We start from the raw sequence: 12,571 nt of genomic DNA, 5'->3' as shown, positions 1-12,571 counted from the left end.
AAAATTTGGCCACTACATTAGTATACTTATAATTAAAATTTGCTAATAAAAAGACTAAATAAAATTCATCTGAATGTCCTGGAAACCTCTCAAGTAGAGGAGCAATGAGATTTAAATGACCATCCTTGTAAAGTGCGCAGTGTGGAATAACATGCTCAATAGATTCAATAACACCCAGTCCACAAGGGCAAAGGCGAGATGTATATGGAACTCCTCTACACTCCCAAAAAGTACCGCTAAGGGTAGCACATTTAAACATGCTAAAGACAGGGCCCACCTAAACTTAGGAAGAGTGATGTTAATTAAATAAGTACCCGATTTACTGCTGAAAATCTGATCTCCTAAGTACGAGCCTTTTGGAATTTTAGCAACTTCAGACTGTAAATCAATGTCAGAAATACGTTGCTTAATAACTTTCCCTGCAGTATCATGCCCCAAACTGCTAAGGGTGTCAAGTGAAAGCCCATAAAATTGGGATTTTGTTTTGACAAAGCGTTTCCAAGTGGAATCAAAAGGATCGGTTAATACCAAATGGGTAAGTCCGGGTTGAAGAAAGACCAGTTTTAACCAGAATGCAAAAATGCACTTCCAGTACTCCGCTTCCATTATACCAAGGCCCATCTCCTGCCTGATAACAACATTAGGAACACATCTAGGAAGCTGTAATATAGTCCTAAAGAATTTTGTTTGGACAGCTTCCAGAGATACAAAGTATTATAAGGGCCAAGCTGAACTCCATATAATAATTGATGAACGAACCCTGGCAGTAAACAATTTAATAGTGGTCGGGATGTATAGTGCTCCTTTTGTAAAACAGAATGATCTGATCGCATATGCTGAGGCTTGGGCGTTTTGCACTATGTACTTTGAGTGAGTCTGCTGATTGCCCGTATGATGAAAGACCACACCAAGATACTTAAAGGTTCTTACCTGTTCCAAATAATGGCCATTCATTCTCCATTTGTAAAGTCTGAGGTGCTTAGCAAAGACTAGAACTTTCATTTTTTGATAGTTTGTTTCAATGAACTCATCAGCGCAGAAAGAACTCAACAATGAAAGGGCCCGTCTCAAGCCAACCAGAGTTAATGACATGAGAACCATGTCATCCGCATAAAGCAAGATGGCTTATGTGCCAATTTGGGTGGGGGAATCGAGGGGACATTCAGAGTGGAAACAATAGAACTGATGTATATGTTAAACAAGACAGGGGCCAAGATACATCTATACATCTATAAAAGCCACATACAAGGCTGAACCACGTTTCCCCGAATATTTCTCTATGAGATGTTGTAATATAAACACTTGTTCCATAGTGGATCGCCCTTGTCTAAATCCCGCCTGCTTGGGTGCAAGAAGATTGTGAGATTCAACCCAGTCAATAAGCACAGCTAAGAGGTGTCTGGCATATAGCTTAGCAATAATACTGATTAGGCTAATGGGACGATAATTTGACAGATCAGTACGAGTCCCCCTTTTATAAATGTGGACTATTATAGCAATGCCCCACTCCGGAGGGACTCTGGCAGTGCTGTCTATGAATGTAAATAAGGCTGCTAGTACCGGCACCCACCAGCTCAAGTTTTCGCGTATAATCTCAATATTGATGCAATCATTGGAAGGCTAGTCATTATTTTTGTCCTCTCAACCTAATTAATTAATGCCTTAGACCCCATTCCCTACTGTAACAAAACTTCAATATATGCAACTGAAACAATAGCATATTATTCCTTGTTTAGCTCCACCTCCATTTCCTGTGGTATCTCCCTAGTATCTCAATTGTAAGCTCCTTAGTGTGGGGCCTGCCCACTCATTCTTTGTAAAGCCCTGGATACATGGATAGCATTAAACAAACACATAAATAATAATTCAAGAGCTGAGCATGGAATGCCTGTTTATGGAGCCCATAAATGAACATCTTACAAAGCAGAAGAATTTGTGCTGTCATGTTAAGAACTTGATCTTAATAAGGAAGGCTTGGGCAGGCTGGGTTTCTTCACATTCCGTAACAAATAAATTAAATCTTGATTGTTTTTAAAAAATGCTACCAATAGTCACCAATATGTGCTAGAATCTTGATAATAAATCCTACAGATGACATCCATAAGGATCAATGAAAAACTGCTCAACTAATGAAACTGGATCTGTTTAAATTTACTTTTCCTGCATAAGTAATGCTAAGTGAAGCATATTATGATAATTAATTGGGATAAAAGCCTTTTAGAGTCAGAAGCTTCAAACTCATTCAGGTTATTTTTACTTTCAGTTTGATTTTCATAATTCAGAAAGTGTGAATCATTATGATGTCATAGCGGATTAGTTCAAGCTATATTATTATTAGTAGTCATTGTAAAGGACACACTATTAGCTAGCTGATTAGGAGGCAATGCTATTTTTTTATTGATTGTTATAAGATAACCTAATTCTGCCCACTGCAGTTTGTAAGACTTTGCTGATTGGAAGCTAACATTTTTTAGACATTCTAGTGGCCCTTCTATTAGTCAATGTACACAAATGTAATTGAATGGGAGGCATTTACCCTCTATTATTGAAGTACTTAAAATGTCTAAGCATTGTAACGAAATTAAAATACAACACAGGCTTTGCCTCAAGAGTACAATCTAACAATAAAGACAAATTAGGGAAGAAGGGAAAATAAAGTGAAGAGGAGGAGGGCCAATCAGGATAAGCCATGGCAAACAGATGTGTTTTAAAGAGGAACTTGAATGTAAAAATAGAGAGTTGGATGTTTAACGGGTGTTCAGTACTACAATAATTAGTTTTGTGCTCACATACTCCGTTATGCAGTCATGTGCTCCGACTCCTTCCTTCACTTCTCAGAGAAAAATCACATTTTGCCATTACATCTGAATTGGGAGCATCTTTCCTCGGAAACCCTAGTTTGCCCATTTGGATGTAATGGCAAACCATGGTTTACCTCTAACCTAGAAAGCAGTGAATGGTAGTGCACAAGAACAAGGCTTGTTCACACTGGACTGTGATGGGTGTTGTATCCTGCCAGTTTAAGCAATTCAGTTATATAGTAATTTGTCCTGAAGGCAGGGGCAGATCTTATCTATGTGCAAAGTGGGCAGTGCTCACCTTAAATTTCTCAGTCAGCCAAGTTGTCTCCACTTCCATTTTGTGTGCTTACTGCCTCCCTCTGCTGTTCCCTGCTGCTGTTCCCTGCAGCCTGCTTCTGCTTTAAGAGTTGTGAGGTGGGCAATGGTGGCAAAGAACAAATGAAAATCTCCAGTTCTTTTAAAATATTAATATGAATAAGGCAGGAGCCAAATAAGCATGCTCACTTTTGTTTGTGTAAAGTGGATCGCCCTATAAACCAATCAGAGAGGGACTAGGCTGACTGACTCATCAGTGGGTGGGGAAGTATTTTTCTTTTAGCTTCTCAGAATAATCCACACCATTTGGATTATTCCTCTCAGCATAATCCACACCATTAGAGAGCAGGTAGACTGGTTGATAAATCTGATCTTTTGCTGGCTTCTTTGTGTTTCTTTGAAGGGGAGGAATGCAACCTCTGCTTTCTCTCTGATCTTATCTGTATGCAAAGCATTATGGCCCATGCCATAAAACAGTGGAAAGAACAGCAAACTGTAAGACTGGACTAGAAACTGGCACAAGAAGCCAGAAAGTTCTTTTAGAGCATATGCATGGATCTGTGGCAGCTGGTGGCTCCTGGGACTGGGAGTGGAGGCATACTAGGTAGGGCAGGTGATGGGTGGAGCCACAGGTAGTGAGAGATGGAGCCAATTGTGGGCAATTGCAGACATGGAACCAGGAACAGGTGAATTTGGAACAATTCCAAATAATTGCAGAAGTGCCTTTCCATGTGGGTGTGGTGTGTAGACAATGAATTGATTCTGCTGGAAGAAAAATTATTTTAAAAATACATTTGCTATGCAGAGAGTTAGCCAGGTTTCTCTTTGGATTGTGGCCAGTATCTGTAACATTAATATGCCCACTGGGGGTTATGGTCCATTGGGCAAGGATTAAGGAGGTAATCTCTATTTAAAACATTTATTTCTTGCTAGGATGGACACCCAAGGCAGGCAGAGAGTGGCACTCAGCTATTCAGCAGGCATGGAGTAGGGAGTGGGTGTCCCCATGCATCTTTGCTTCCTATGGTGTCCTCTAAGTTACAGGAGATAGTTCATAGCTTCAGCAAGCATCATTGAAAAACCTGTGATTTTTATTATTATTTATGTATGAATCTTTAAAATAGGCAGGCAGGGCTGCCCTTGTAACTTCAGAATGCATTTGTTCTCCACTTTTGTAGCTGGTCTCTGCTTTACCTGTGGCTTATATAGATTTATTTAGTTTTACATGTATAGCCCATGCTTGTTCATTCTTATTGTTTTTATTTATTATTAGTAGTATTTTTTTTTTAATGATCAGGCAGATAGAGCTGCCCTGGTGACTTCAGAATGCATTTACTCTCCACAGAAGCAGCCTTTTGTAGCTCGTCTGCGCTTTACTTGTGGCTTGTACAGTTCTTTTCGTGTGTGTGTGTGTGTGTGTGTGTGTGTGTGTGTGTGTGTGTGTGCATGCACACATGCGTGCTTGTATTGGATCCTGCCGTGTTAGAAAAATCTACACACTACTGTAGTCCTGTTAAGCACTATAAAGCAATTGATGTTTTCCATATTTCTCTGTATCTTTGCTGATGAGCAACTGAGATTTGATTGCTTGTGTGTTTGTATTTTGATCCTACTCATTAGCTACAAATCTACACTTTGCCAGTTATTGCTAAGGTACCTGTCTAATTCTGGCTCCATCTCCACAGCCGCCCACAATTGGCTCCACCTTTCACTATCTGTGGCTCCACCTAGCCATATCTGTGCCTCCACCACCAGCCACTATCTGTGCCTCCACCACCAGCCACCACTGCATGAAGGGGATCCAGTCAAAAAGGGTGAGAAAAAAGAGAGATGGATGGAGTTGCTCTTTATAAAGTGCTCAACTAGAAATGATCTCTCATGTTTGTAAAGGAAGCAAGTTTCACAAATGGGTATCAGAGCTAGCTTCTTCTAGGATGAAAGAGTTTCCTAATTAGTTTCTGACTGATTGATTGATTAAGTGCCGTCAAGTCAGTGTTGACTTTTTGCGACTGCATAGATAGATTCCCGACAATCATTCTATTTTGTCTATCCATGTGGTTTTCTTGGTAAAAAACAGGAGTGGTTTACCATTGCCTTCTCCCACACAGTATGAAATGATGCCTTTGTCATTGTCACTGGAGTGATCGTCCACCTCCAGCACCTTCAGATATCACTGCTGCCCAATATAGGTGCCTGCTTGCTTTAGCTGGGCAGCTGGGATGACCTTCGCACTCTGGGTGACCCTACTGGGCATATATACCTCCCACCATACTTCACTCATCTCTCCCAGGAACACCCCACCACCACGATGAGGCAGCATAGCAGGACTGGGGGTGTGTGTGTGTTAGTTTCTACCCCCTTTCAAAATCTATCTAACATTAGAATAAGCCACAACACCTTCATACCCAAATAATGAGCCAGATAGAATTGGGCTCGTTTCTTTGGACTGTTATATGACACGTAGGGGCAGAATTAAGCACATTGTTTATTCATGCTTATGCAATCAAGAATGGTTTTAAAATATTGGTGAGCAGCTCTCAAAATCAAGACTTTCCCCCTAATGATCAATCTAAACTTACCTTCCTTTTAAAAGGCTCTTACTTTGTTTACATTTATTCTTCTCTGTGCTTTCCTTGTTCTGATTTTTAACTTCTAATCTTTGTGGGAAGTTAAAGAACTTTGTGCTGTCTCTTGTCTCAGACAGTGGAGGACAGACTAGTAAGTCAGAGGGCTAGAGGGTCGAGACATTGGTCATCCCTTCTCCACTGCTCTGACACTATCCCTTTGAAATGTAGATTGGTACTCTTAGGGATTACCATATTTTTCGGACCATAAGACGCACTTTTTTCCCCCCAAAGTGGAGGGGAAATGAGGGTGCGTCTTATAGTCCGAATGCTGTCCAGTAGGGGTGTGCACGGAACCGCAAACTGCGGTCCAGCACTGGGTGGGGGGGGGGTACCTTTAAGAGCGGCGGGAGGGTTTACTTACCCCTTCCGCCGCTCTCTCGCTTGCCGCTGTAATTATTTGATTAATTGGGGCGGCAGGACACCAGCCGTCCCCGCCGCCCCCCCCGCCCGGATTAGGGGCCAAATCGGCCCAAGCTACTGCCGCCGCCCCCACCCTCCCAGCTGCCTGAGTCCTCACCACCTTCTTCGGCCCGCATCAGTCGGGCTGATCAGGGACCCGCAATTGGAGAAGGAGAGAGGAGCTCGCAAACAGAGCTCCTCTCTCTGCAAAGCCTCAGCCCGAACTGGCGCTTTGGGCGCAAAGGATGCCTGGGAGTTCCGAAGAGCGTCGGAACTCCCAGGCGTCCTTTGCGCCCAAAGCGCCAGTTCGGGCTGAGGCTTTGCAGAGAGAGGAGCTCTGTTTGCGAGCTCCTCTCTCCTTCTCCAATTGCGGGTCCCTGATTGGCCCGACTGATGTGGGCCAAAGAAGGTGGTGAGGACTCAGGCAGCTGGGAGGGCAGGAGGCGGCGGCAGTAGCTTGGGCCGATTCGGCCCCTAATCCGGGGAGATTATTTTAGTATACCGGTACTATTTGGTTCAGAATATTTTTTTCTTGTTTTCCTGCTCTAAAAACTGGGTGCGTCTTATGGTCAGGTGCGTCTTATGGTCCGAAAAATATGGTAACTTCCTTCCTCTCCTCTCTTCCCTACCTTCCCTTCTACTTGCAACATGGCAAGCCTCTCTCCCTGCACCATGTGTGCAGAGAAGATGCAGAATCCATCTGCATCCAGCTAGATAGATAGATTAGAGATCCTAACTCCTCACTTTCCTATCTAGAATGGAGTTCCTTAATAAATGCCTTATATATTGATTTGAAACTATGAATTGGCTCCAAGTTACTTTACTCTCAGCATACACGCATGCAGGGTGGATTTGATTTAAATCAAACTGATTTAAATCACGATTTAAATCACTAGCAGGGTGGATAAAAATCAATGATTTTTTAAAAAAAATCAAAAAAATCAGATTTTTTTTTATTTTTTAAAAAAAAATCATTGATTTTTATCCACCCTGCTAGTGATTTAAATCGTGATTTAAATCAGTTTGATTTAAATCAAATCCACCCTGCACGCATGCCTAACTAAATCCGCTGTGTTGTGCCTCTGTGCACTCTGCTATAATGAGAAAGGGATTCTCTCACCACAGACAATTTCCAACAGGTTATGGGCCCAGCACGCTTATGGTTATCCTGTTGGTGTCAGGATCCAGAATTCTGTAGCCTTTGGACTGTGCTGAGTAGCCTACAATCTTTACCTCAGGGAGATACAATTATTAACACCAGCTGAGGATCTGGTCCTCAGGAGTGTTTGGTCAGTTTGTACTTGTCCATAATCTTACCACAATGCAAAAGACATAGGCAGGCAAAGAATACACCTTACCCAGACCTTCTGGTAATCTGTCTGGACAATCTGGGGAGGCCAGCAATCTGGCTTTTTGGTTCTCTGACTTCAGATACTGATTACAATTTATCAAGCCCTAAATGCCCTGGGCCCAATTACTTTAGAAACAACCTCTACCACTCTTCCATCACAATACTAAGAACTGACTGGGAGTACTTCTTAAACCAATCACCTACATGGCACACAAAGTCATTCTAAGTAGCTGCCCTTTGATTATTGAATATGAGAACTGGTATGCCATGAATCAGGACTTCTCTGATTTGAATCTGCCATGGAGTCACTAAGTGACCAGAGGGAAGACACTGCTCCTCAGCCTCAACTCTATGTCAGGATAATAATAATTACCTACCTTATGGGGTTGTATTCTCTGGTTGTGTAATCCTGACATATGAAGTGTTTTGCACACTCATAGTGCTATATAAATGCTATTATTATCACTATCAGCAGCCTTGCAATGGAGACATACCACAAGCCAAGCCTAAGCATTTTCCAGACACATCACAAAAAAATTTCTTTATGGGGCCAGGTGTTATGGGAAGGCGGCAAATTGAGGGGATGCCAAGAGGAGAGGGCTGAAAATCAAATAAGCTAAAAAAATAACTAAGTAATTCTTCATCAGCAATGAGCTCCCATTGTTCCTACTGTCACACTAATTGAGGAACCAATTCAGATTCTGAATTCAGAATGGATTCAAAATCAGCAGGACACCCCTCACCTTCTGGGGTTTATATGTCAACAAGACAGACAGTTGAATAATTAAATGTGGTCACCCCCATTGTGTCTAGTCTATAATAACAACACTTAGTATTTGTATAGTGCTTTTGAGTGTTCAAAGTACTTCACATGAATTATTTTGTTATCCTCAGAGCCACCCTGTAAGATAAGAAAATCTAATTATCCCCACAACAACAGAGACTGAGAGGAAGTGATTTGTCTAAAGCTACCTATGGAGTTGTACGCAGTGGTAAAATTTGAACCAGAAGGTCCAAATTCATAGTTCAGTCTCTTCGCCACTAAACTACATCATCTGCCAGTCTGGTTCTTAGGAGTTTCCAGCACAGATGTTCAAAGTTCCCCACTGCCACGCTGAAAACTGACCAGTTATTCATTTGCTTTATTGTCTGCTGCTTAGCAAGTTTCTATTCCATGACAATACTCCATTTCTCAGATCATGGCACAGGAAAGTGGCTGATGTGAATTGCCTGCCCACTTTTGAATGCATTTCCCCTCCCTGCCATCACATTATCCATCCAGCTAACTTGGTCCCATTGACACTTGTCCATTCACTGCAAGTATCCAACTCATAACAAGTGAATAGTCCATTGAAAGCAACATCTGTGGGCATGACCAGGAATAGTTCTAGATAACACTACAAAACTTCTCTCCCAGCACTGCAATTAGAGATTCTTTCTCAAGGTGCTGAGGATCAAACCTGAAACATCGTATTGACATAACACAAACCCTAAAGAAGGAAAGGCCCGATGTTTAACTTCATCTCATGCAGTTGCTCCAGGATCACCAGCCCTCCCTCCATCCCACAATAAATCAAATCTACGCATTAGCAAGTATGAATTGTCCCTTTTGCTAAGTAGATTTCATTTGGATGGGTGACTACATGTGAGCACTGTCTGTTCTAAGAAATTCCCCTTAGGGAATGTGGTCGCAGCTCAGTGACAGAGCATCTGCTTTGCAAACAGAAGGTCCCATCCCTGGCATCTCTAGGTAGGGTTGGGTAAGACTTCTGCCTGAAACCTTGGAGAGCAGCTGCCAGTCAGTGTAGACAATACTGAGCTAGATGGACCAAAGGTCTGACTCGATATAAGGCAGTTTCCTATGTTCCTCAGCCCTCAAGTAAAAGGGCTCCTGAAATAAAAGGGTGACTTTTTGCCTGCCTCCTTTGCAAATGAGCTCAGACCTTCACCTCAAGGGCAATCTAGAGACACTTATTTTAAGTAACTCATTAAATGGGAGAAACTCTTAATTTCTTCCAAGCTTTGTTCTTGTGGTCAGCAATGATGCAATGTTCTGTCACCGCTCCAAGACAGCTAAGGTCAGACAACTACAGAAGTGGCTTCCCTCCAAGTGCAGCCCAAGGTCCAGCTGCAAACTACCATGGAGGGCTAAATCTGCTAACACAGTATCTCAAAGCTCAATGCAGCAGGGAGGGAGGGCGGGCTATAGTGCCTGTTTCTAAATGGGAGTATAGAACAAGAAGTTTAGCACGACCATATATAAAATACTGGCTGGCACACATACTACAGAGCTCATACAAAATAAGACCTTCAAACCGAGGTAGTGAAAGTTAGGAAAGAAACAGAGCCATGATGGATTAGAGCACAGTTCAAAAGTCTAAATGATTTAACATTGTTTGGGGTAAAATCAGGAGGCTCTATGAAAACATGCTAAAGGACATGCTTACTCTCCAACCCCTGCTAACCGGGCAAAGAGGCACCTTTTAACGTGGTGATTCTCTTTATTTGGCAGGGGGAGAGTAACGGACCCTATCCATCCCCAGCACAGTACCTCCAGTGATTGTTGCTGGTGCCCATCACATGTTTCTTTTTAGATTGTGAGCCCTGTGGGGCAGGGATCCATCTCATTTTTAGTTATTATTTCTCTATGTAAACTGCTTTGGAAACTTTTGTTGAAAAGTGGTATATAAATATGTTGTTGTTACAAACTTAAGCTCGTTTCCATCCAGTTTAATAGTCAGGTTCACTTTTCCCAGGGATCCTTAGAAACTGTGGTTCTCAGAAGGCACAAGCCTGTGTGTGGGAATAAAATACCTAGCAGAGAATTCTCAGTACTGTCATAAGAACTAGATTTCCTTAGGAGAAGCCCCAGAGTATCAAATTGGTTGCAGTATTGGAGTGAGATCCACAGAGAAGTCTTGAATGAGATCAGAGGCTTGACATGAGAGAGCATTAGAACAGAAAGCTGGGCCAAAGCAGATGTTGAATTGAAACCATTGACAAAGAACAGCAAGTTGCTGAGACTTGTGTAAGGCACAAGGGTGTGTGCATCGTGAACCGGGATTCCCATCAGTTAGTCTTCAGTGCCTTTGCTTCTGCACAACCCATACCCTGGAACTTTAGCAAGTTAGACAGAGTAAACCTCCATATAGCAAGGGCACTCTCTAAGTTGCAATGTCCTGCAAAGTCAGCTGACCCTTAGCTTAGATGTGTTGATCTTCCAGATGGTGATATAGTCCACCTTCAGCACAAGTGATAATAGGAAACAAAGTGAGAAATCCACACAAAATTCAAGGACATCACTTATTATTAACAGCACCATCTGCTGGCAACCTGCAGCAATTTGTGAAAAAGCTGTGTGTTTTCAAACTCCTTTCATTCAAACTTTTAAAAACCCAGCTTCTTTATGGATTGCCACTGATTGCCAGCAGATGGTGCTACGACATGATGTCCCTGAATGTCATGTCTGAGCATCTTCTGCTGGCAACTACTGGTTTTATATCCTGTCCAATCTGCTGTACTTCTCATTTATCTCCTGTCGTAATTTGTGTGGAAGCTGAAATATACAATTGTCTGGAAGAGCCCACAATCAGCTGAGCCATTGGCCCAACAGGTATACATCAGGCCCCATAACAGCCTTACCTTCAAACTTGACAGTTTGAGCAACTCATCTAAGTTGGGCAGCACTGGCTCTTGTTGTGCCTCTCCAATTTCAGCACATGATTACTAGCCTGGTTCTGACTGCATCTTCTGCTGGGAGAGGAGAGCTGGTCTTGTGGTAGCAAGCATGACTTGTCCCTTTAGCAAGCAGGGTCTGCCCTGGTTGCATATGAATGGGAGTCTTGATGTGTGAGCACTGTAAGATATTCCCCTTAGGGGATGGAGCCGCTCTGGGAAGAGCAGAGCAGAAGGTCCCAAGTCTCCTCCTTGGAAGCATCTCCAAGACGGGGCTGAGAGAGATTCCTGCCTGCAGTCTTGGAGAAGCCACTGCCAGTCTGTGTAGACAATTCTGAGCTAGATGGACCTATGGTCTGATTCAGTATATGGCAGCTTCCTATGTTCTGTCCCTCTGCTTTGCCTGACCTGGTACCTGACCCTGTCCATGGTCATGCCTCTGGCCCTAGCTGCTATGATCTAGTTCCCAATCTTGACTCCTGCCTCTGGCCCTCCACCCCTCACCTGCCCTTGCCTGAACTGGAACACCTCACTTTGGCCTGTCCCAGCACTTGGCCAAGTCTGTAACTGACTAAACATTGACTGACTGTCAGCAAGACTGTCTCTCTACAATAGCAAAGTTGCTCCCTATCAAAACTAGGGGCAGCTAAGCCCAACACTCACTCAAAAGATCATTGCTAGACATGTTGTGGAAAGCTAGAAGAGTCCAATGTGTGAACTAAGTGGGGTTGATTTGTTGTTACAGTTTGAGTAACAGCAGGAGGGAGGGCATGCCCTCAACTCCTGCCTGTAGGCTTCCAGCGGCATCTGGTGGGCCACTTGTGAAACAGGATGCTGGACTAGATGGGCCTTGGGCCTGATCCAGCAGGGCTGTTCTTATGTTCTTATGATTTGATTTAAATAATTTAAATCACTTTACAGAAAGTCTTGATGTTAATGCTTTGAATCATTAACCAGGAAAATGATTATATTCTAGTAAAAGTACATCACTGTTGTCTAATATAACCTTAATACATATTCAGAGATAGATGTAGGTTTCATTTTTAGAAAGCAGGTATACACTTCTAATGCCGTTTCATTTGGGCAACCAAGCCTTACATTTCTTTGTTGCACTGTTTGCATTTCGCACACATGCCTGTCCTACCCACAGAAACCTCATTAAAATATTCCCAAATAGGATCTCTTTTACAGCCTGTTGTCGTGATAGGCGTTTCCCTTCTACAATGGAGGATACACTCCAAAAACCTTTCCTCAAAATTGCATGAATGTGTTTTGTTCACTTTAGTTTTCACTTTCTATCCTTCCCCGCCCCACCACTTGCATTTACAATAATTTATAACTCCTCGCTCAGGTCTACTCCATTCCCCTCCATTTACTGACCACCTTTGTCACTGAACTTTTAG

At 42.7% G+C, this 12,571-nt stretch overlaps 1 protein-coding gene across 6 annotated transcripts in view; it reads right to left on the bottom strand.

Moving 5' to 3' along the window:
• LOC128348748 (spectrin beta chain, non-erythrocytic 2-like) overlaps positions 1-12,571 on the bottom strand; it is an 82,374-nt gene that overhangs the window by 58,438 nt on the left and 11,365 nt on the right. The window lies entirely within an intron of this gene.

Source organism: Hemicordylus capensis, chromosome 1 (genome assembly GCF_027244095.1).
Source record: "Hemicordylus capensis ecotype Gifberg chromosome 1, rHemCap1.1.pri, whole genome shotgun sequence".
NCBI classification, from domain to species: domain Eukaryota; kingdom Metazoa; phylum Chordata; class Lepidosauria; order Squamata; family Cordylidae; genus Hemicordylus; species Hemicordylus capensis.
This window is presented reverse-complemented; position numbering and strand designations above follow the sequence as displayed.